The sequence below is a fragment of the Hibiscus syriacus genome, unplaced genomic scaffold (genome assembly GCF_006381635.1).
Source record: "Hibiscus syriacus cultivar Baekdansim isolate YM2019G1 unplaced genomic scaffold, ASM638163v2 tig00111402_pilon, whole genome shotgun sequence".
Lineage (NCBI taxonomy): Eukaryota > Viridiplantae > Streptophyta > Magnoliopsida > Malvales > Malvaceae > Hibiscus > Hibiscus syriacus.
Genome location: NW_024063082.1, coordinates 6,701,382 through 6,728,288, shown reverse-complemented (window position 1 = coordinate 6,728,288; position 26,907 = coordinate 6,701,382). Strand labels below are relative to the sequence as shown.

Genomic DNA, 26,907 nt, shown 5'->3' with positions numbered 1-26,907 from the left:
AATACTTGATTTCTTTTTAATATTTAATTGTTTTATGGAAATTAATAAATAATAACCAATTATAATTCAAATAAAAAAAAGAGAGAAACCTTATGAAAATGTAAGATAAAATAGGATTCGTACCTAACTAACGTATACGCGGCGAGCACGTTCTAATACTTTGAGTACAAATAAATTAAACGAGATTTGTCTTCCACCAACCAAGTACCTTAAAACGCAGCGTTTTAACCATGGCGCCAATATAAGTTCTAGCCATCCATCTTGCATTAATGCTTCCCGCTTACGTCTTTCCGTTTTCTTCAAACTCCCTCTTTCTACGATTTTGTACCATTTTTTCCCGAGAATTACATCCAAACAACTCCGTCGTGAAAAGAAAATAAGCCGCGGAAATGGAGTCTCCTGCTCAACGCCGTCTCGACGTCATCCAATCTCACCTCCTCTCTTCCTCCAACGCCGAGGATGACTCCTTTCTCCGCCATAACCTCACTTCCTCTTCACATTTCCTTAACGGTACGTTATCTAAGTTATACATTGCATAAAATACGAACTCTCAAAGTCCGTATTGTGTTTTTTTATCTATTCATAAAAGTAGAATTTGTTTTGATTGATTTCTTATTTTGATTTGGTTATTCATAGTATATTATTTGATTAATGCCGTTGTTTTTTATAACGTTAATAGTTCTTTTACTTTTTTTAAAAAATATATTGACTCCCTATGTCTGTATTCATTTCTATCTATTCATTAGAATGTAAGTGTTCAGTAGTTCTTGACTGATGCTTATAATACAGTAGATTTGATTAGTCTCATTGTTTTACTTTAACTGTTCTTGTTCTTTTTAATAATATCAACTCTTATAGTTAGTATTGGTGTTTTTATCTATTCATAAAATGGAAGTATTCAATATTTGTTTTGATTGATTGCTTATTTTGATTTGATCAATCATAGTAGATTATTTGATTAATCTGATTGTTTTTTTGTTACATTTGTCGTTCTTTTTCTTATTTCGGTTTATAATTTTTGTTATAGGTGAAAAATACAGTGTGCTTCTTCCAGAGAAATTGCAAAGTGGAAAATGGAATGTTCATAGGTCTCTTTTTCTTGCTAGATTCTTCTTTGCATCTTTCCAAAAAAAAATTCCTTCTTTTTCTTGTTTTAACATTGAATTTTCTTATGAAGATCTGTTCGTTCTCCATTGAAGCTTTTGAGTCGGTTTGATGATCATCCTGAAATCGGGACATTGCATGATACCTTTGTGTGAGACTATCTCTCTATCTCTCGTTTGTTCGTTTGGCTTTTAAGTGTTGAAGTAATATATGCTAATTATTCTATGATTTTCATTTGTTCGGTTACTTAGACATGCTTCTGAGACTTATACATATCACAAGTATCTGGGAACGCGAATTCGGGTGGATGGAACAGTTGGGAGTGAGTTATATCAGTATTTGATTTTAAAAAGTTTATAGTTCAAGTTTAATGAGACTAATATGGGAATTTAAGAGTAAGATTTCGTTGATATGCTTTGTATGTGAAGGTATAAATGGATGACATATGGAGAAGCAGCTATAGCTCGGGAGGAAATCGGTTCTGGTCTTTTGTATTATGGGTTGAAACAAGTAGGTTCGAGGAACTTGGATTCTCATGTTTTAGGACTCCATCTTTATCCAACCATGGATTTGTTAGTGTATATTAGTTTGCCTACGCCTAGAACATATTTATGTTTGAATGTTCAAGGATGGATATTGTCAAGGCATTTTTAACATTTTTTTTTGTGCTGGAACAGGGAGCTTGTGTTGGACTCTATTTTATAAACCGACCTGAGTGGCTGATCGTTGATCATGCTTGTGCAGCATATTCATATATCTCGGTTCCTTTATATGATACTTTAGGTGTATCTTTGACGGGATAAATAATTTGTTGTAGCCTCTTGCAGTTCAATTCTAACAGATGTTTTCTCATTATTTTGCAGGACCTGATGCAGTTAAGTACGTGGTTAATCATTCCGCCATACAGGCTATATTTTGTGATCGACAAACTTTGAATTCAGTGAGTTTCACCTTTGCTCCTACAAAGTTGCGGGTCTATATTTTGCACTGTATTAGTAATTAATTTGCTGCAGACCTTGCAAAATTATTTGTATCTTGTTTTAGCTGTTGATTTAAATCTACTCCTTATCTCATTCTTTTTATCTTCTTAAAATTGCAGCTGTTGAGTTTCATCTCTCTGATTCCTTCTGTACATCTTATAGTGGTATGTACCTGTAAAATCTCATTAAAAAAACATGACAAAACTATACATTTGCTAGTTGTTCATCCCATAAAGCTTATGTTTTCCCTTGCATCTTTTACTATGCAGGTGGTGGGAGAAGCTGATGACCACTTACCTTCTCTTCCTTCAACAAATGGTGTCAAGATCATAACATATTCAACATTAGGTAGTCAGGTAGTTGAAGTTATCCAACACTCAAATGCAATTGAAATTTCAAAATTTTCTATTTAATCTAGCTTTTATTCTGTATAAGCTTATTCCACATGATTTTCCTTTAGGGCCAAAGTAACCTTCAGCCATTTTGCCATCCTAAACCTGAAGATATTGCAACAATATGCTACACCAGTGGCACTACTGGAAAGCCAAAGGCAGGATTCTTATGATGTTTGAACTCCCATGCTGAGCATCTCCAGCTACTTTCATCTCTTTCTTGCCTTTACTGCCTTTATTTTCTGCCTAACGCTTACCATTATTTCTGGTTTTCTCTGGAAAGGGTGTTGTTTTGACACATGGAAATGTAGTTGCTAATGTTGCTGCTTTCTGCCGAGTTCTGAAATTCTATCCCTCCGATGTGTGAGTTCAGAATTCAATTTGTCGCCTATTATAATGAAGACTATGATTTTTTTTTAATTTCTGCATTGCTTTATGTTTTTCTATTGATTTATGTTCTCATTTGTTAGTTATATATCTTATCTTCCTCTGGCTCACATCTATGAACGAACAGACCAAATCATCTGCCTCTACAGTGGCATGGCAATTGGCTTCTACCAGGGGGTATGTGACTATCAAACTTTGTAGCAAACTCTTGTGTTGCATGTTGATGTAGATATCTATTAAACCGATCATATGAAAATTTATAAGTTTCACTGTATTATGCACAACATCAAGTGAACAGTTGAATATATGTCAAGGCATGCTAAAAGGATAACTACATCTACATTAGATAAATTCTTTTTAAGACCGATAGGGTGATAGTCCAGAATAATTCTCTTAATTTGTTTATGTATATTATCTTGTAAACGTCTTGAATGAAGATTCTTTTTTCCCTCAATTTATTATTATTAAATAAAGGATATTAAAAAAGGTTTATATCTGCAGATGAGGCTGTATCTATTTCCCTGAACATAAATAGCATTTTTGCTGAATGAATCTAAAAGTTACCTATTGCGAGCTCTTTTATTTCCTTGTGAATTTGAGTACTTTCGTTGTTCAATTCAAAACTTTTGGTGAGGGAAAACAGCTATTGTTTCTTCCCATTCTCTGCTTAGAATTTATTTCTATGCTGATTTTCTAAATGATTTGCCCTGCTGTTGGCAGGACACCTTGAAACTAATGGATGATTTGGCTGCTCTTAGACCAACAATATTTTGCAGTGTGCCTCGACTATTCAATCGAATTTATGTCGGGTATGATGGAGGTTGACAGTTAGATAAAATAAATTGATTGCAACTTTTAATGTTTGTCGATCTTATTTAGTCCATTTCACTTCCATAGAATCACTAACACTGTAAAGGCTTCTGGCACTCTAAAGGAGAGACTATTTACAGTAGCCTACAATTCCAAGAAGCAAGCCATCATGAATGGTAATGTTTGTTAATCATTAAGCTTTCTTTTTCTTTATACAATATATTTCCAATCAATATGAGCATTATAAAAAGGTGTATGCTATCAGTGTGCTTGCCACTTGTTTTGCTGTCTAACTGCTCGTGCTTCCTACAATTGTTTCAGTGAAGAAAGCATCGCTAGTTTGGGACAGATTGGTTTTTAACAAAATAAGGGAAAAGCTAGGAGGACGAGTCCGTTTTATGGCATCAGGTGCTTCCCCTCTTTCCCCTGAAGTAATGGAGTTCTTGAGAGTGTAAATTGATTTTCTTACACGAGATAATTATACACGATTGCTGTATCTGAGCACTTTTCTAGCACTCAATCAGTCTCCAAACCATCTGATAAGCAGCATCCGCCTGATTCAGTACCGTAGCTTCAAGTTCCTCATTCTTTGATGAGTGTATTTTATAGGTGCTTTGGCTGCATAGTAGTTGAGGGATATGGCATGACAGACTTGTAGCATCATATCCTTGGTGGAAGAAAGGGATAGCTTGACTGGTCACGTTGGGCCTCCTAGTACTGCCTGTGGTGAGTAGCCTTGGTTTCTTTCAGTTGAATAGGGGCACTAGCTGTAAATTTTAGATTCTAAATGCCGTACATTTTAAGCTGAAAATCTTGTTGAAATTTTGTCAAGTGTCCAACTTAAAACCAATTGCCAATAGTTGGAGTGGCAACCATTATTTAACAGATGTGGGATAACACAACTTAGGTGTAACCCCCGACCCAGTCTGTAAGATCGACTCAAACTTAAGTGGTCACATATCTCATTCAGAGGTTTTTTTTTATAACTTATAGAACATTAAATATAATATAGAATAAAATATTAATAATACAGATATGTCCAAAACTATAGCAAATACATGTCACCAAACATAACTGAAAAACATATATAAATATATGTTCGTACAAAATAAGTAGTTGATTTCCCCTGATGCCAAATCTGCTAGTTCACGGTCTGTTGTTATCTGAAAAAGAGTAAAAACTATAGAATGAGCTAAAAAGCTCAGTGTGCTCCAAACAATGTATAAAACATACGAATAAAATATTCCAGTAAAATCAGTTATCAAACATGTTTTATTTTATTTTTTTTAAATATGAATACTACCCCATCCATCAAGTCCAAAATGTGTAGGTTCCCCAGAACCATACACCCACCAAGAAGTCCAGTAAGGCCCTGAGCACACAGCAGAGGAGCCGGTAAATAAGGCCCTGAGCACACATCAGAGGAACCTCCAGGTATACTTCCTCCAACATTATTCCCCCCAAATAATCATATTCCGCTTATAAGGGATATATATATATATATCAAAAATTAAAACATAATTCAGGTCAAGTACAAATCAGAGTCCATGTCAAGTATCATATAAAAATTCAGGTTAAATATCATATCAGAATCCAGGTAAAAAATCAGATAAACTATTTATATGATAGTTTAAAACAGTAAAATAACACTGTCAGGAAACACACATGTAACAGTCTGGGAAATCAGATAGGGAAACCTATTACTGGGTCTGTCGATCACGTTCTGCTGCAGCACTAGATCCTACGAATTGGAAAAATCCATAATAGAATCCTAATATAAATAATCTAAATATTATTTAAATAATATACGGAAACCTACGGGTAATTCTCGTAGTACGCGGTTCAGGCTGATCTAAAGAACAGATAACACTAGACCTAATTGATCATTGCTCAGGTGAAACACGAGTACCTTCATAAAATATTTTTATTGAATCAATCCTTGACCAAATCTCAATTAAATAATCAAAGTATTAAAATATTAAGCCTTTTGGGTTTACAAGCTCGATTCGGGAATTTCGGGTCAGAATTTGGCAAAACGGACTTCGAAATCAGATTCAGGACTTCAAAAAACATAAAGTATGACTTTCCGAAAATTTAAATTCTTGGTCAAAACAAAGTCAACGGGTTTGACTGACGATTCGGAGACTTTCGGTTTTGAATTTTGTGAAACCGAAACCAAAAACAGATTCGGGACGTCGAAAACTGTCAGGATAGGTACTCTCGGAAAAGATTAACGGCTGTTTAATAGCCGGTCAAAGTTCTGGTCAAAAACAAACTGACAATTATTTTATAGAAATAGCACCCTTTTTAAAATAATTACCAAAATAGCACATTTTCAAATTAAATTCCCAAAATAGCACTTTTTCAAATTAAATTCCCAAAATAGCACCTTTTTCGAATAAATTCCTAAAATAGCACCAAAATTGAATTAATTCCCAGAATATAACCAAAATCAAATTAATTCTCAGAATATCACCGGTCAACAGTCAACGGTCGGGTCGGGTCAACGGTCGGGTCGGGTCAAAACCGGTCAAACACTTTGAAAAACCGGTTGAACCGGTCATTTCTGCCTTTCCCACTCGCAGTGGGGGCGCGTGGGGGCATTTCTGGTGGCGTAAAATTCACAGAAAAATTTCTAAAAATTATTTTGAGCGATTTCGAGATACTTACAAAGATCGGTTCAAATTTTTGAACGGCGGAGAGCTCGATTTCATCAAATCGGAAACTTTGACCGCTTCATCTCCCCACGCGCCGTCGTCGACGGAGACCGAGGATGATACCGGCGGACTTGGAACGACACAAGGAACACGATGGTGCAGGATGTGTCGTAAACGGAGCAACGATCGGCGATGAATTTAGGATTTTCTAGGCGATTGAGCTAAAAAAAACGTCGATGCTTTGACTTGAAATTCACGGCGTTTGGCAACGTTTCGCTTCAATTAATTTAAGGGTATTGTTCCTGACTCGATAACGAACACGATGGTGCTTTCAAAACGACGATCGGAATTCGGACGGCGTCGGGATCGTCGTCGGAAGTTGGCGTAGGGGAAGGGGATTTTTGGATGTGGTTTTCTGTTTTCAAAACAGAAAACCACGTATACATATATATAAACCAAAAACATATCTAACATTTAAGGGTAAATTCAAGGCTTGATCCCTGAATTTCCTTTAACTCTAAAATAAGCTACAAGTTTTAAAAACTTTCAATTTAGTCCCTAAATTTCACCAATTCACTTAATTAACTCCTCCAAATTCAATTAATTATTATTATTTTTTCTTCAAATTTTCAGGTTGTTACAATTCTCCCCCTCTACAATCCTCGAAATTTACCTTATGCAAATAGATGAGGAAATTGAACCTCCATTGACTCCAATCTCTCCCAAGTAGCTTCTGAGGGGCTACGATTACTCCACTGAACCTTGACCATTGGAATACGCCTATTCCGAAGAACTCGCTCATCCCTCTCTAAAACCTGAACAGGCTCCTCCTCATATGACAAATCAGGTCTCAGCTCTACCTCATCAACCTGAATGATGTGATCTGGATCTGGACGGTATCGCCTCAACATAGACACATGAAAAACATCATGAATACGACTGGGCTGGGGAGGCAACTCAAGTTGATAAGCAACATGTCCGACTTTCTTCAGAATACGATACGGCCCAATAAATCGCGGACTCAGTTTACCCTTACGTCCAAATCTCAATACCTTCTTCCATGGAGATACCTTGAGAAAAACCTGATCTCCAACCTCAAACTCGATATTCTTACGTCGCTTATCTGCGTATGACTTATGCCTATCAAATGCCTCTCTTAAGCGATCACATATCAGTCTGACAATATCTTCAGTCTCTCGAACCAAGTCTGGACCCAAAGTTTTTCTATCATGTAACTCTGTCCAACATATAGGAGTACGACATCTACGTCCATACAGAACCTCATACGGTGCCATGCGAATACTCGCCTGATAACTATTATTATAAGCAAACTCAGCTAACGGCAAGAAATCTTCCCAACTACCACGGAAATCAATCACACAACCTCGTAACATATCCTCCAACACCTGAATTACTCGCTCAGACTGTCCATCAGTTTGAGGATGAAAAGCTGTACTGAAATTCAAACGAGTACCCAGAGCCTCGTGCAAAGCTTTCCAGAACCTGGAGGTGAATCTCGGATCTCGATCAGATATGATAGACAACGGAACACCATGAAGTCTAACGATCCCAGAAATGTACAATCTACCCAGTTTGTCCAGAGAATAATTAACCCGAATAGGGATAAAGTGAGCTGACTTGGTGAGTCGATCAACAATCACCCAAATAGAATCCTTCTTGGAAGGAGTTAGAGGAAGACCAGTAACGAAATCCATTGTAATGCGCTCCCATTTCCACTCAGGAATCTTGATTGACTGTAACAATCCAGATGGATGCTGGTGCTCAGCCTTAACCTGCTGACAAGTCAAACACCTCGCCACATAATCTGAAATATTTTTCTTCATACCAATTCAAAAGTAGCGTTCTTTGAGATTATTGTACATTTTATCCCCGCCAGGATGCATAGCATAAGGACTACTATGAGCCTCCTGAAGAATAATCCGACTCAACTCATCATCTTTAGGGACACAGTAACGACCGTGAAAACACAAAATACCATCATGATCCACAGTATACTCCAAACTCGATCCATGCTTAACTAGTTTAATAATGGGAAGCAATGAGTTATCAAGGAGCTGTTTAACCTTAATCTCCTCGGCCAAAGTAGGTTTAACCTGTAACTCTGCTAACAAACTATTATCAACAAATAAGCTCAAGTTGGCAAATAAGGCTCTAAGATCTGATATCGCCTTACGGCTCAAGGCGTCTGCCACTACATTAGCCTTCCCTGGATGATATTCTATCTCAAAATCATAGTCCTTTAAAAGCTCCAACCAGCGACGCTGTCTCAAATTCAATTCTTTCTGAGTAAGCAGATACTTCAGACTCTTATGATCAGTATAGATATAACACTTTTCTCCGTAGAGGTAGTGTCTCTAGATCTTTAAAGCAAAAACCACAGCAGCTAATTCCAGATCGTGAGTAGGATAGTTACGCTCATGCAGCTTTAGCTGACGTGACGCATAAGCGACAACCTTCCTATCTTGCATCAAAACACATCCTAATCCAGAATGAGAAGCATCACTGTAGACAGAAAAATCTTTCCCATATTCAGGCTGAATCAATACTGGGGCTTGAGTTAGAACAGTCTTCAATTTCTCAAAGTTAACTTGTTGGTCCTCAGACCAGACAAATGAAACATCTTTCCTCAATAGTTTCATCAGAGAAGCTGCGATAAGGGAGAACCCCTCAACGAAACGACGGTAGTAACCAGCTAAGCCCAAGAAACTAAGGATCTCATAGACGTTTCTGGGTTGCTTCTAGTTCAGAATAGCCTCCACTTTGCTCAGATCTACCTGAATGCCAACAGCAGATACGATATGTCCAAGAAAAGTCACTTCGCTGAGCCAGAACTCACACTTGCTCAACTTAGCGTATAATTTATTCTCCCTTAGAGTCTGTAGAACAATCTTTACATGCTTCTCATGTTCTGCTTCACTTCTAGAATACACCAGTATGTCATCAATGAATACAACTACAAACTGGTCCAAATAAAGTCGAAACACCTGATGCATCAGATCCATAAAAGCAGCAGGGGCATTAATTAACCCGAATGACATCACTAAAAACTCATAGTGCCCATACCGAGTACGGAAAGCAGTCTTCGGAATATCTGAATCTTTCACTTTGAGTTGATAATAACCAGATCTTAAGTCTATCTTTGAAAAGATAGAAGCCCCTCGAAATTGGTCAAATAGATCATCGATCCTGGGCAGAGGATATTTGTTTTTAACTGTGAGCTTGTTTAGTTTCCTATAATCAATACAGAGTCTCAATGTCCCATCTTTCTTCTTGACAAAGAGAACTGGGGCTCCCCACGGTGATACACTGGGTCGGATAAATCCCCTGTCCAACAACTCATGGAGTTGGACTTTTAGTTCCTTAATCTCCTTTGGGGCCATACGATAAGGAGCCATTGACACCGGGGTGGAACCAGAATAGAATTCAATCTCAAACTTGACTTCTCTATCTGGAGGTAATCCAGGCAACTCCTCGGGAAAAACATCGGAAAATTCCTTGACAATTCGGATGCCTTCAATATCTGATTGAGATCTTCTGGTGTCCAAAATATAAGCAAGAAACGCCTCGGAACCCTTCCTGCTCATCTTCTCCGCTACCAAGGCAGACACAACATTCGTCAGAAATCCACGTCGTTCCCCGATCATTATAATCTTTCGATTATCTGGGGTCTTCAGAACAACTCTCTTAGTCTCAAAATCAATATTTACTCGATGTTTGTGCAACCAATCTACGCCGAGAATCAAATCAAACTCTTCAAATGGTAACTCCATCAGGTTAGCCAGAAAAATCTCCCCCTTGATCTCTATAGGGCACTCTCTAAAAATACGATCCAACACGATGGATTTGCCTAAGGGACTTTGAACTATCACTGAATGCTCAGTATTCTCAACAGGAATATTTAGACCTTCAGAAACGGAATGTAATACATAGGAATTTGTAGAGCCACTATCAAACAATACAAAGTATGGAACTGAATTAATAGTAATAGTACCTGCAGTCACATTAGGCCCATCACGATCTTGTCGAAGTCTAGCAGTGTAAACCAATGCAGGTTGTCTGGCCTCAGATCTGATTGGACCCCTATTCTGAGATGCTCGGCCTCTGCTAGCCGATCCAGGTGCTCTCTCCTGAGTACGTCCCCGTGTTGGAGTCTGAACTGTACTATGAGAACTAGCGGGAGTACGAGTTGATGTCTGAAATGAACGATCTCTCTCTGGACAGTCCCTCAAAAAATGGTCACCAGAACCACACTTATAACATGTGCCCAATTTCATTATGCATTCTCCAATATGATGTTTTCCACAGTAATCACATATCTTCAAAGGTTGCAACCCAGATGATCTACCATGTCTAGAAGAATGTACAATTGAAGAACCATATGCAACAGGTCTGACACTCGCACCGCCTCTCTGAAAGGAATCACCCCTGCCTCTCTTGCTAGGATGTGCAGAAGAATTAACAGAACCAGAAGGCCTCCTGAATCGATTCTGGGCTCGATCAATATTTCTCTTCTGCTCCATACCCAATAGCTCAATTTCCTCAGCAGTCTTAGCTATCTCAACCAAGGCGTCAAAATTCCTCTCCCGATGGGTAGCGACTCGACTCCTGATCTCATACCTGAGAAAGAGTCTCTACTTGCGGAACAGGAGGATCACGTGGTGATATCGGATCATCTATCGTAACAGAATGTCAAGCGACTCGCCCTCTACCACGTCCACATCCTGTCCTACGACCTCTAGCAACATTCATCGTTGGATTTATAAGGCTCTACAGAAAGAATTTGAAACATATGTCAGATTAGCATCAGGGATCCCGAGAAAACTTTAAATTATAAAATGAGGTGATATTTTTTTTTAATTTCTTAAAAATCCAAAGTTTAGAACCCATATACAGTCCGAGTGTTTAAAACCGAAGGCTCTGATACCACCAAATGTAACCCCCAGACCCAGTCTATAAGATAGACTCAAACCTAAGTGGTCACATATCCCATTCAGAGGTTTTTTTTATAACTTATAGAACATTAAATATAATATAGAACAAAATATTAATAATACAGATATGTCTAAAACTATAGTAAATACATGTCACCAAACATAACTGAAAAACATATAGAAATATATGTTCGTACAAAATAAGTAGTTGATTTCCCCTGATGTCAAATCTGCTAGTTCACGGTCTGTTGTTATCTGAAAAAGGGTAAAAACTATAGAATGAGCTAAAAAGCTCAGTGTGCTCCAAACAGTGTATAAAACATACGAATAAAATATTCCAGTAAAATCAGTTATCAAACATGTTTTATTTTATTTTTTTAAATATGAATACTACCCCCATCCATCACGTCCAAAATGTGTAGGTTCCCCAGAACCATACACCCACCAACAAGTCCAGTAAGGCCCTGAGCACACAGCAGAGAAGCCGGTAAATAAGGTCCTGAGCACACAGCAGAGGAACTTCCAGGTATACTTCCTCCAACATTATTCCCCCCAAATAATCATATTCCGCTTATAACATATATATATATATATATATATATATATATATATATATATATATATATCAAAAATTAAAACATAATTTAGGTCAAGTACAAATCAGAGTCCATGTCAAGTATCATATAAAAATTCAGGTCAAATATCATATTAGAATCCAGGTCAAAAATCAGATAAACTATTTATATGATAGTTTAAAACAGTAAAATAACACTGTCAGGAAACACACCTGTAACAGTCTGGGAAATCAGATAGGGAAGCCTAGTACTGGGTCTGTCGATCACGTTCTGCTGCAGCATTAGATCCTACGAATTGGAAAAATCCATATTGGAATCCTAATATAAATAATCTAAATATTATTTAAATAATATACGGAAACCTACGGGTAATTCTCGTAGTACGCGGTTCAGGCTGATCTAACGAACGGATAACACTGGACCTAATTGATCATTGCTCAGGTGAAACACGAGTACCTTCATAAAATATTTTTATTGAATCAATCCTTGACCAAATCTCAATTAAATAATCAAAATATTAAAATATTAAGCCTTTTGGGCTTACAAGCTCGATTCGGGAATTTCGGGTCAGAATTTGGCAAAACGGACTTCGGAATCAGATTCAGGACGTCGAAAAACATAAAGTAAGACTTTCCGAAAATTTGAATTCTTGGTCAAAAACAAAGTCAACGGGTTTGACTGACGATTCGGAGACTTTCGGTTTTGAATTTTGTGAAAGCGACTCCAAAAACGGATTCGGGACGTCGAAAACTGTCAGGATAGGTATTCTCAGAAAAGATTAACGGCTGTTTAATAGCCGGTCAAAGTTCTGGTCAAAGGTGATGAACAAACTGACAATCATTTTACAGGCACCTTTTTTTTTAAAAATAATTACCAAAATAGCACCTTTTCAAATTAAATTCCCAAAATAGTACTTTTCAAATTAAATTCCCAAAATAGCACCTTTTCCGAATAAATTCCCAAAATAGCACCAAAATTGAATTAATTCCCATAATATAACCAAAATCGAATTAATTCCCAGAATGTCAACGGTCGGGTCGGGTCAACGGTCGGATCGAGTCAAAACCGGTCAAACACTTTGAAAAACCGGTTGAACTGATCATTTCTGCCTTCCCCACGAGCAGTGGGGGCGCGTGTGGGCGTTTTTGGTGGCGTAAAATTCACAGAAAATTTTCTAAAAATTATTTTGAGCGATTTCGAGATACTTACAAAGATCGGTTCAAATTTTTGAACGGCGGAGAGCTCGATTTCATCAAATCGGAAACTTTGACCGCTTCACCTTCCCACGCGCCGCCGTCGACGAAGACCGAGGATGATACCGGCGGACTCGGAACGGCACAAAGAACACGATGGTGCGGGAGGTGTCGTAAACGGAGCAACGATCGGAGATGAATTTAGGATTTTCTAGGCGATTGAGCTAAAAAAACGTCGATGCTTTGACTTGAAATTCACGGCGTTTGATAGCGTTTCGCTTCAATTAATTTAAGGAGATTGTTCTTGACTCGATAACGAACACGATGGTGCTTTCAAAACGACGATCGAAATTCGGACGGCGTCGGGATTATCGTCGGAAGTTGGCGTAAGGAAAGGGAATTTTTGGATGTGGTTTTCTGTTTTGAAAACAGAAAATCACGTATACATATATATATATAAACCAAAAACATATCTAATATTTAATGGTAAATTCAGGGTTTGGTTCCTGAATTTCCTTTAACTCTAAAACAAACTACAAGTTTTAAAAAATTCCAATTTAATCTCCAAATTTCACCAATTCACTTAATTAACTCCTCCAAATTCAATTAATTATTATTATTATTTTTTTCTTCAAATTTTCGGGTTGTTACATTAGGTCATCTGATTTTGGAAAATTTAGATCGCAAATTATCTCATTCTGTTTGTGGTGCACATCATTTTTCTTTTTCTAGAAGTAAAACTTGTGGATGTTCCTGAAATGATTATACCTCTGACGATGAGCCGTATCCTCGTGGAGAAATTTGTGTGAGAGGTCCTACCGTTTTTCAAGGCTACTACAAGGACGAATCCCAAACGTAATAATCTTTAACAATCTTATTAGATTTGTTGCCACATGTATCTGCAAACGTTTACTAGATCTGACTACCTAGTTGGTTGAACAGGAGAGAAGTGATTGATGATGATGGTTGGCTACATACAGGAGACATTGGTTCATGGTTACCTGGAGGCCGTCTCAAGATTATTGATAGGTCATCTTTGTTTAACCTTATCTCATATTAACGAGTGAAACGGATACTTTTATTTAAACCTCGTCCACCTGCACTTTACATGATTTAGGTTTAGGAGGATTTATCTACCCAAAATTTTAGGTGAAAATTAGTATTCAACCTGATCCGGCCCGATATAAATACATACATATAAAAATTTATTTTTATTAGATAAAATAATGATCTAATTGGAAAAGAAATATAGAGAGAGATTATTACAATTATTCCTAAATATATAAAGAATAATTATATTATTACTATGTTGGGTCGGGTCGAATTTTTTCATCATAATCTTGAATTCGACCCAATTCTATTCTTCGAAAAATTTAATCCGAACTCGAATTCAATAAAAAAACCCAAAACCGATCGAATTGAAACTCTTCGGACTCTGGTCAAATGTCCATCCCTACTCTTACCCCTTTTGATTTATCATATAGATTTTTTTAAGTAATGTATTGGACATTCATGTCCAAGGTATATAGAGATTGGATAGAAGTATATAACTCTTGAAGAATCTTTTAAACATATCGAAAATTTTGAAGAAAAAAATAATTTACATATATTTATATCTAATACTCATTTTTAAGTCCGAGTAATATAAACATCTGATACCTATATCTGACATATATTTATACTTTATACATGAGAGTACAGTCCTAAGATTAATTGCTTTCAAACATTAGAGAACGATGTTATGTTTTTTTTTAATCTTTCGAAAAGAATCATCTGTATGGATCATTTCCATTCATGTTTACCGAACATTTTCATGCCCATGGTTGTGAATTCATTACAGGAAAAAGAACATATTTAAGTTGGCACATGGTGAGTACATAGCACCTGAGAAGATAGAGAATGTATGCGCGAAATGCAAATTCATTTTGCAGTGTTTTATATACGGTGAGCGAATTGTTTATAAAAAAAATACTTTTGTTTGATCTTCAACAGTGTTTTATCTTCCTGAATTCCTAATTGCTTAATATATTTACAGGTGATAGTTTTAGTTCATCTCTAGTAGCAATAGTTGCAGTGGAACCTGATGTATTGAGAAGTTGGGCTGCATCTCAGGGTATCCAGGTTATTTCTTCTTCTCCTTTGTCTTTCTTCATTTTCAGATCACTAAATTCAAAATTCCGATTGCTCTAGTGTCCACTCCTATTTGTGTTTGATACATGTAGTTGGGCATAAGTATAATAATATAAATTTTCAAATATACGGAAAAACTCATAACATATGCTCATATAAAACGTATACTCCAGCACTTACTCATTTCAGATCACTGTCATTTAGTTCCAATTACTATTTCTGTCAATGGTATGTTTGACTGTGTTTTGTTTTATAACAAACTTTTTAATGCATTTGCACAGTACGAGGATTTAGGACAACTGTGCAATGATCCAAGAGCAAGGAATGCGGTTCTTGAAGAAATGAATTACGTCGGAAAGAAAGCACAGGTAAAATTATTTCAACCAAAGACGATCCATTTTTTGTCGAGACCAATTAATTTTATGAATACCTGGTCACTCAATCATTAGTTCGTTACAAAAGAGCCCATTTTCTAAAAAAATATAATTTAAAAATTCAATTAAAATATTATTACGAATAGATAACTAATGGTAAAATATAGTGATGTGGATTTGTAAAGTGTGAACGACAGAATAATTTGTTTGTAATAATACTTTAACTGAATGATTAAATTATAAGTTTTAGAGGGGAAAATGGCCTGTTTGTAACTTAATTAATAATTGAATGACCTAAGGGTGTATTTTTCCCTTAATTTATTTGAAACCTTTAATTGAATTTCTTTTATATCACAGTTAAGAGGCTTTGAATTTGCAAAAGCTGTAACTTTGGTGCCTGAACCATTCACAGTGGAGACTGGCCTTCTCACCCCAACATTCAAGGTTAGACACTATTCTTTGTATACCTTTCGTGCGAAGTTGATTCATCTTTAATCTCGACCAGAAATAGTGTAAAAATCTTACTGGTTTTGACCTTAATGTCAAGCTTGTACAGATCAAGCGGCCTGAAGCAAAGGCATGCTTCGGAAAAGTCCTTTCCGACATGTATGCCGAACTGTCGAAATCAGATCAAACATCTCAGAGAATGTTATAAGCCAAGTGCAACGTCTTGTAGTACGAAAAGATGGAGGAAAACAGAGCCATTCCTTATTGTCTATTCAAGTTTATCAATGAAAGTTGCAGTCGAATGAATTCTTATTCTCAACCGCTATATGTATAATATATTGAACTCATATTTGATGCCAGTCTTTCAACTCTCGGTTATAATTTGTAATGCATTTGTATCTTTTATTATTATTTTTAAATTAAAGTAAATTACACCCACAACCATTTAATTATAAGAATTTTAATTTAATTATTAATCTTTTAATTTTATCAATTAGATCATTTAATTATTTAAATGATGTATTTAAATTATTTATTATTAGCATTTGATGAATGAATTGACTTAGTATAATTATACATTTAATTTTTATTATTTATATATTGTATTAATTTGATCTAATTTTAATTTAGTTTATAAATTTTAATCTTTCAATTAGATAATGACATGTGTCACCTGAAAGAATAAAATTTAAACTAAAAAATGATATTGATGAAAATTAGTTGTAGGAGATTGCCCTAACCATTAAACCTGATTTCCATTTAACAATTATATTACAAAATAATCTTTTGATTAATATAATAATAAATATAATCTTAAATATTTATATATTATATTAATTTAATTTTAATTTAAAATAATTAACATATTCTGCCCTTTTAACATTACAGAAATATATAAATTATGTGCTATCAAAATTATCCGAAATTAGCAAAAAAATATTAAAATTGTGTTTAATTATTTACTTTTAAAATTGATATAGAAAAAATTACTCTTCCTTTTCTGAAAAGGATGAATTATCCAATTTTGAAATTACGAGGGAATTAAATGATATTTTCACCAAAATATTTTGATCTGTCTCGCGGCACTACGAGCATAAACCCGAAAGCTGAGGGTGCCGTTCTGAGAAACCAGTAAGAATAACACGTTGCCGTTAAAGAATGAAGAAAGACGCTGCTTTATTAGACATCCAGCTTTATCTCAAATCTCAAAATTTACCCTTTCTCTTTCCTACTTTTTTTTAAAAGAAAAAAAGAAAGGGGTGCTGTGCTACAAAGATTAGATCTTGAAGATGAAGTTTACATTTGATGCTTGTCTAACGGCGATCATAACCGAAGAGGTAGAGCCAGAATCACCACCCAGAACCAAAGAAAACAAGAAAATCCCCAAAAATCCAACCCCAGAACCTTCAAAATCCACTCCAAACCATAAATACCCAAACCCAAAATCCTTTTGCCTTCTGGTTCTATTTCACCTTCGGTATCTCTCTCATCACTTTCCTCTTCGTCTCCTTTTCATCTTTGTCCCCACAAGACCCCAAATCCTGGTTCCTTTCTTTGCCCTACCCCCTACGCCAACACTACTCAAATGGCAGAATCATTAAAGTGCAAATGTCTCCAAACCAATCGCCGATTGAAGTTTTTGTTTCTGAAAATAGTCAGTTTTTGTCATCTGAGAATGTTATGGTCGTTCATGGGTTGGGACTGAGTCCTTATTCCTATAGGGAAATGATTAAGGTATTAGGCTCAAAAGGAGTTCATGTTATAGCCCTTGGTTTACCCGGAAATGGGTTTTCAGATAAATCTAGGGTAGAAATTGAAGAAGGGACAAATGGAGTTTTGGGGAGGTTCAAGGAAGTTTATAGTTTGATTCAAGAAAAGGGTGTGTTTTGGGCTTTTGATCAAATGGTTGAAACTGGTGAACTGCCTTTTGAAGAAATGAAATCTAGAGTTTTGGTTAAAAAGAGTGTTAATGTGATTGAGATCGGAAGTGAAGAGATGGGGAGTGTTCTGGCCAAGTTATAGGAACAATGGGGTTAGCTCCGGTGCATTTGGTTTTACATGATTCTGCTTTTCTAATGACTGCAAATTAGATTTCTGAGAACTCAAGGTTCATTAGAAGCATAACTCTTATTGATACCGGACTAAAACCAGCTTTACCTACTTGGGTTCAGAACATACCTGCGGTTAATGAGATTGTGTTGAGTTTTTCATTTGTTTATGCAAGGTTGATAAACCTGTATTGCACAAAGGGGATTAACTGGTCGGAGTTGGAGGCACATAGATCACTTTTAAAGGGATGGGAGGCGAGAAAAGCTGTTGTGGGGATCTATAAGAAGTTGAATAATAGTTTTAATGTAGAAGAATGGGGAGGTTTGGATGGTATAAAAGGTATGCCAATGCAGGTACTTTGGTCTAATGACTGGTCAGATGAATGGAGTAAAGAGGGCAAACGAATTGCTGAGGCACTTCCTGGTGCAAAATTTGTCACTCATTCCTGATGCAAAATTTGTCACTCATTCCTGATGCAAAATTTGCCTCAGGTAAGGGTTCATTGGCTCTTTTGACATATTAGTTTCTGTTGTTATTGTTTTACATTATTACGTAACATAATTGCATGTCATGGTAATGCTCTTGACTGAGTTTGTGATTGATTCTGGCTTATTTGAATCAAATTATCAAAGAGGAAAAGTCAGATTTTAAGTCTATTTGGCCTCTGATTTTTTGCTACCATGTGTTCTGAATATATGCAACCATGTTATACTGTTGGCTAATTCATGTATTATTGCTTTTTTTATTAGGTATTATTGATTGTTTGTATTTCTTTAATAGATTGTTTTCCTTTGTTATTTGTATTAATTTTGTTCTAGGTTATTTGCATACCTTTTGAATTGTTTACTCTTTAGTTCAAATTGATACCATTTTCCCTTAACTTGCACGTTACTTTGTAACTAATTCTTCCAAATTTAGGTTGTGGAATTTAAACCAAGAACTATGTTGCTTTGATTCTTCATTTTACTTGATGTACACCCGTATCCTGCACACCTTTAGATATGGATGTGGGTATATGACCTTACATGAACATTCAAAATAAATGAAAAGACTTAGAAAAAAATTGAGTTTTTTTCAGACACGTGCCGATGCCCAACACTCATTCCTAAGTCAGAGTAAGATATACTGTGAACATTCTTCCAACTTTTTTGTATGAATATTTTGACCTCTGATTTTGCTCTCGTATGCATCCATGTTCTATTCTTCTATTTCTGGTTAATTCATGTATATAATTGATTAATATGCATGTCCTTAATAGATTGTTTGGTTGAGATCTTGGGAGTGCAATCAACATCTGGACAGGGCATGCAATATGGTGGTTGAATTACTTAAGAAAAAAAACTGACCTTGTAAATTGGGACATTTGCTCAGTTTTGAGAAATTTTTATGCTTGCTTGACTTGTTCTTGGTTCCTATGTAACCTAGAGTCGAGTATAAATGCACATATGAGTATGTGTACAACAGATCAAATTTTACCTAGTTTTCATATATTTGGAGGGTTCTTGGATGGGCATATCACCATTGCCATTTCCGGGTATGAAATATCAGATGGTGGTGATGGACATGGATACTTCAAAACATATGAATAGTCAGAGCAACATAGGTTGGTTGATTTTACATGCATTTGCTTCTATTTTGAGCTCATGTTTGACGTGTGTTTGTGATGTTTAGGGAGGTGTTGCTGGTGAGGTAGTGAAGTAGCTGAGAATGTAGCTCAATTTGTATCTTCATTACCAAAAACAGTTAGACAAGTTGAGGAAAAATCCATTCCTGAGCATATTCAGAAAATGTTTGATGAAGCAAGATTCTGACCATCATCATCACAACCACCACCACCATCATGGTCATGGACATGATCATGCAGCTGGATTCATGGATGCATACGGGCTTGGTCACACATGGGACGGTAGAGATGTGTTTCCTCCTATGTCAATGGATCTGAGGGTGTCATCATCAGCCACGTGTGCTAATTTTTTTCCTGTTTTTCAGGTACTTATTGTTTGGTCAAGATTCTTACATTGAACTTACAGTTTGTAACTTGTGAGACGTTTTTTCCAATTAGGAAGAAAACTTTTTTTGTGGGGTGGAGGGGGTGTCTGTGATATAGGAATGGCAACGGGGCGGGTTTTGCTCTCTCCGTCCCCGTCCCCGAAATGAATCCTCATCCCCGTCCTGTTCCCTGTCGGGGATTTTTTTTGCCCCGTCCCCGACCCGAAATGTTGTACCCGATCCCGAGAAAAACCGAGCAGCCGTAGTTTTCATAAAAAATAGAAAAAATGATCACAAAAAACTGGAAAATTAGTCTACATGATTTACAATTCAAACTACAGTCACAAATTCAAACCCAATTCTAAATAATTGTCTAAACTCCAAAATAAAACACATACATAATTAAATACAAACTTGTTCCGATATTCAAATCATACAACGAAGATGCATACGTAATATTAAGTCAAATAAAGTCATTTAAAATCGTTGTGCCACTTTTGTCACTTTCTTTGGTAGCTCCCTACATTGAGAAATTTATCAATAAATCAACCAAATTTTACTTTAATAATTATAAAAACATGTTATCAAAATAGTAATGTTTTTATAAGCATTATTTGCTTCATCCACGTCATAATTATATTCAACAGAGCGAATATGCCCCGGTCTCTTCCGAACAAGTTTTTATAAACAAAATAACATAAATTTTCCTTTAACACAAATGTTATTCAAAAAGGAAATGACATATAAGTTAATATAGAATATAGTGTTACCGATTTACCTCAAATCTCATTCAAAAACCAACTTTGTGCACGTATTAAAGCCTCCAAAGTTTTTGGATGAAGTCGACTTCGATGTGGACTTATTAATCTTCCACTAGTGCTGAATGTAGATTCTGAAGCAACAGTGGAAACAAGAATTGCTAAAATATCTTTTGCTATCCTTTAAAGTGTCGGATACTTACCTTCATTCGTCTTCCACCAAGCCAACAAATTAAGATCCACGTCTTTAGGCAAAAGCTTCTCTTTCAAGTAGTTGTCCAATTCGACCATATCACCCGAGTCATCATTCTCACTAGGTATTGAAGCAATGTCGGACAAGAGTTTTTTGAATTCACCACGATACTTAGATGACAATCCCGAACTCATGGAAGATAAACCATGCACACCACCTATAGTTTAATAGAAGTAATATTTAATTTAGTATATAAAAATAAGTATAAAGTTGATATTTTATAGGTAATACGGTAATACCTTCATAGTTTATTACACATGGATTGGTAGATTTATATTCTTTAAATAAAGTTCTAACAAAATCCTCAAGAGTTTGAAACTCAACCTTTGTCGTTTCAGGTCCATAAAGTACATCCATAAGCAACTCTACAAATTTTAACTTGTTTCGTTGATCTAAAACCATCGTCATCCCCATAATCCCATGAATTACAAACCAATATCTATCAAACTTAGAAAGCATTTTATACGCCATCAAACTAATCTAATCAATTCCGGATTTTGTCCAATCACGCAAAGAATAACCAATCTCACATATCAACGGGAAAAAGACATTCGCCGTAGGATACTTGTTACCAGAAAACATTAGAGTTACCTCATAAAATAAATGCAGCCTTTCATATATCTACTTTGCTAACTCCCAATCAAGCTCTGTTGGCAAACAAGTATATCTTGACTCTCTTAGCTTTAATCGCGTGAAAACATCTTTATAATGTATAGCGTGTAACATCCTCAACACTGGGTTAGTGACTAAATTGTAAGGTTTCAAAATTTGGTGATTTAAATTAGAATAATTGAGTGGTTTAAAGACTTATATGAGAAATGAGGTGTAAGATCAAATTGAAAAGAATGAGGAATGAAAGGATAGTATGGTCATTTGTAAAGAAAAGAAAAATATAATAATAATATATGGTATATATAGATACACGTGGAAGGAAGGAAACAAAGTTTAGAGGTTTCCAGAGTTCCCTTCTTTTTCTTCTTCTTCTTCACGTGTGAAGCCAAGAAAAGGTGAGTTTTCTCTTGAGCTGATTATGTGCTGAAATTTAAGTTTAGTTTTGATTATTATATGCTAAGTAAGATTAAGGAAAGATTAATTTGCTTTAAAACAACAAAATGAAGAGTTTATTAGGATTTAAAGATTTGAAGTTTTTGAATGAAATATCGAAATAAAGTTTATATTGAGAATTGGAAGTTGAATTTGACTTGTCATCAAGTCAATTAAAAGATAGGAAGTGTTAGAATAGGAATTTGAACATGTTGCAAAACTAGTATAATTTTTGCAATTACATGGGAATGACTAGATTTGAAGTTAAAGAAGTGATTAGGGAATAGAAATAAGTTTAAGTATGTGTATTAAAGTTAGGAGTATTAAAGGAAGTGAAATAGGAAGGTTTAAGCTGAAATAAGGTGATTTTCGAGCTCAAAATGAGATTTCTGGGCTAGGGGAATCGGTACCCATTCAAGGGGAATCGATTCCTCCTCAAACGAATATGAATTTTCAGAATGCTATAGGGGAATCGATACCCCCAGGGGGGAACCGATTCCCCCATAATGAAAAAAAAGAAGAAGAAAGAAGAGAGACTAAACTATTAATCCCTTAAATTGGTAGGCTATTAGAGGTTAATTTCAAGACTTAGGCATCTGATAATCATCTTGAAAATTATGCTTATGTAGATATTGAACGTGACTTTGCTTCAAAGTAATCGAAGGGTTAGAATTGATTCAATTCAAACAAGGTTAAGGTGAATGCATGTGCATAACAGGATTATGTTAGTATATTCAGTTTTAGACTTGCGATAAGTCTAGATTTAATATCTTGATACATGATTCATTCAATATTATTAAATATGATATGAATTCATACCATATACATTATGGGATATACTATGCAGATTGTGGTAAGTCTATTTTCCAGATTAGAGCTTATATATGAATGTATGTGTCATATGGGATTGAATGAGTTATGAGATATCTATATTAGGTATATGAAGTGTGTATGATGTGTTTGTTATGGTTTATAGGTATGAATGAGCATATTTATTGACATGTTACAGTATATATATATATTATATGAGTTGTGTAAATAGGTAGATAAATGTGTTAAATATGTGAAATAGTTAAAATGATCAATATGATTTCATAAGAATATGAAATAAGAAGTATGGAAATGACATAAGAAAGAATATAAAGTATATATAGCATATGAATATGAAATCATATGAGGGGATAAACTACGTGATTACAAATATATGAAAATATGCTAGTGTGATGGGACCTAGGAACTGGTATACGTGATATCTATACATTTATATAAGTTATTGGATGAAAAATGAACAAGAGATAAAAGAGATGAAGGATAATACTATAGGATTATGATAAAAACATAAATGATGACATGTATGTATGTATGTATGTATGTATGTAATGGTTATATGAAAAGGTATAGGTAATAAGATGATCATATGAACATGTGATAAAGAGCTATAGAAAAAGAAAAATGTGATATGATGTATGAATATGTAATAAGGTAAAAGACAATGCCATGATATGAGTTATGAGAACTGTAAGTATAGTTGGTATGCCAAGAGTCAAAGAACTATCTATGTCTTTCGAGACATATGGACAGTATACCTATGTTCTAAGGAACATATGGATAGTTTACCTAGGTTCTTCGGGACCTATGGATAGTTATCGAGGATCTTTATGACCTCTGGATAGTTACTGAGGATCTTTATGACCTCTGGATAGTTACCGAGGATCTTTATGACCTCTGGATAGTTACCGAGGATCTTTATGACCTCTGGATAGTTACCGAGGATCTTTATGACCTCTGGATAGTTACCGAAGATCTTTATGACCTCTGGATAGGTCCTTCGGAATATTCATTGAGCTGTGGTGACATCATACGTGTGCACAACCTCATAATACTCGTATACCTTGGGTTCTCAATAGTGTATATGGGCTTAAATAAGACATAACGAGGATGTATATAATTGTATCTTAATATGGTATTATTACGAGTTATATTGGCTCATATGTGGTATAATAAATGATGGTATGATAGTATAATTGTGTTTGGATAGTAGACGACATGTTTATATTTTAGTAATTCTTGATTATGTAATTATGCCTCGCTAAGTCTATGACTTAGCGTGTAAATATTTTTACACGTAGGTTTTGAAGAGCAGGAGAATCAAGAATAGGAATTTGCAGATCAACATATCTCTACTCAGCGATCAGATCAGAAGTAAAGTCACAGTATGTATTTTGTTGTATGTAGTGTGTTGGCATGTAAGAAAAGTGTTAGTTACAAATGCTCTGATTAGTTTTGTCTTGTTTTGGTTAACTCGTGTACAGTGACAATGTTATTTTAATAAAAGTTTTAAATTTCATTGGTTTTCGTTAAAAGATTAAAGTTTGAAAAGTCAATGTGACACCTCAGACTTGTATCCGGGTCGGATACGGGTTGAGGGTGTTACATTTAATGGTATCAGAGCTACGGTTTAGTCGATTCTCGGCATGAACCGGAGTCCAGAGTGTCTTAAAAAGTGTTCATGCCAACATAGTAGTAAGAACTTCTGATCTGATACGAGTAATGAGTATGTTGTTTAGCTGATAGAAATATTTGGTTATCTCTTATTAGATGTCCGGACAAGATAGCTCTCGGGGTGAAGCGAGAGATGGTAGATTAGCTGAAAGTAGTAATTCACCTGCCCTGGCCAGGCAAGGTGAAGGACAGGCACCCTTTGGAGTGCCTGTATAAGATCAAAATGTATTCTTCAGGACGTTGGGCACTATTTTGACACGTTTCCAAACTCCTGCATCCTCAACGCAGAGGATTAATATAGCCAAAGAGATAAAGGGATTAGGAGCTCCAGAGTTCAAAAGTGAAGCCGAAGAAGGTCCTGTTGTTGCGGACCTTTGGCTTAATGATGTAAAGATCATGTTAGAGGGACTCCACTGCTCTGATATGGAGAAACTAAATGGGATGGTCTCTTTGCTCCGTGGGCAAGCGAGAATCTGGTGGACGAATGTTATTCATAGGATGCCAAATGATCAGAAAACATGGTATTTGTTTTTAGAAGAGTTTAAGCACAAGTATATAGGAGATCAGTTCATCAGGGAAATGAAGCAAGAATTCTTGAATTTGAAACAACTGAATCGCACTGTGTATGAATATGAGTGTGAATTCAACAAGTTAAGTCGATTCGCGGTCGAATTGATTCGGACAGAGAAAGAAGCATGTGAGTGGTTTGTTGAAGGACTACGACCAAGGCTAAAAGAGATGTTGATTGTTTTGAACTTGTCCTCGTTTCAGGAAGTAGTAAATCGTGCTAAAGCTCTAGAAAGAGCTCAGAATGAGCGGTTTGGGGATCAGAAAGCTCAATTTTCCAAAAGAACGGGGGCTTCGTCGAGCTCTGTACCACCCAAGAGAGGTAGAGATTCTGGGTTCCAATACCAAGTAAGGTCTGAATCAGTGGTATCCTCTGCTAGAGGATCAAATCAGATGAGAGCTAGACAGACTCAATTAGGAAAGTCTGGTGATGGAAGAGCACAACAGAGACACTGTCAGATTTGTGAGAGATATCATGGTGGGGCATGTAGAGTTGAATCTGGAGCCTGTTTTCGATGTGGGGAAATAGGACATTTCATGAGAGATTGTCCATTGGGGACAGGAAAGCCTGTGCAGTCGGAGCGATTTGCTTCGATATCCCAGAGAGGACGGGGTAGAGGTAGAGGAAGAAGTCAGACAGAATTTTCTACTCAACAGGAAATGCGTTCTATGGCTAGAGTATATAATCTCAATATCAGTGAAGACAATGAGGATCCAGAGATAATAGCAGGTATCTTCTATTGTACAGTAAATGCTTTATGATATTAGTTGATATAAGCTTGTATAACCATATAAGAGTAGAGAATGGGTAAGAGAATTGAGAATTTAGTTAGAAGTGATTTTTTTTTAAATAGTGTAGTGACAATTCCATTAAGGTACAGTGCTAAAGTAAACAAGATATGTTAGAAGTGTTACATTCGAATTCAGGGAATTTAATTCTCTGTTAATCTAATGGAAATATTTCTCAAGGGATAAGTAAAGAGATAGTGATTTATAAAGGAGTATATATATAGGGAATTAAATGAAAAAGGGGTGTAAAGTGTGAATTATAAGTTGATAGGGGGTAAGGAAATGGTAGATAATGTTATGAAAAGATTGATTGATTTCGTAAAGTATACGTTTAATAACATTTGAAGAGGTTTAGGGTTATGTTCTGAGTTATAGAATGATGGAATAAGAGATTGGGTATGGTTATAAGGTAATTAGAAATGGATTGGGTTCTTTGGGAAGTGAAAGCAAATCATTCATTACAAATTGCAATGGGATAAAGTAGAGAAAGGAGCATGAGAACATTGAAAGATATGTTCTTATCGATATGTGTAATGGAAATTCGAGGATGAATTTTCTTAAAAGGATGAGAGATTTGTAACATCCTCAATACCGGGTTAGTGACTAAATTGTAAGGTTTCAAAATTTGGTGATTTAAATTAGAATAATTGAGTGGTTTAAAGACTTATATGAGAAATGAGGTGTAAGATCAAATTGAAAAGAATGAGGAATGAAAGGATAGTATGGTCATTTGTAAAGAAAAGAAAAATATAATAATAATATATGGTATATATAGATACACGTGGAAGGAAGGAAACAAAGTTTAGAGGTTTCCAGAGTTCCCTTCTTTTTCTTCTTCTTCACGTGTGAAGCCAAGCAAAGGTGAGTTTTCTCTTGAGCTGATTATGTGCTGAAATTTAAGTTTAGTTTTGATTATTAGATGCTAAGTAAGATTAAGGAAAGATTAATTTGCTTT

The 26,907-nt window shown here is 35.6% G+C and overlaps 2 pseudogenes; both read left to right on the top strand.

The window, feature by feature from the left end:
- The first annotated feature begins 301 nt into the window (after positions 1 to 301).
- On the top strand, positions 302 to 16,245 carry LOC120162546 (annotated as a pseudogene).
- A 1,012-nt stretch (positions 16,246 to 17,257) lies between these two features.
- LOC120162547 lies at positions 17,258 to 20,097 on the top strand (annotated as a pseudogene).
- Positions 20,098 to 26,907: the final 6,810 nt, after the last annotated feature.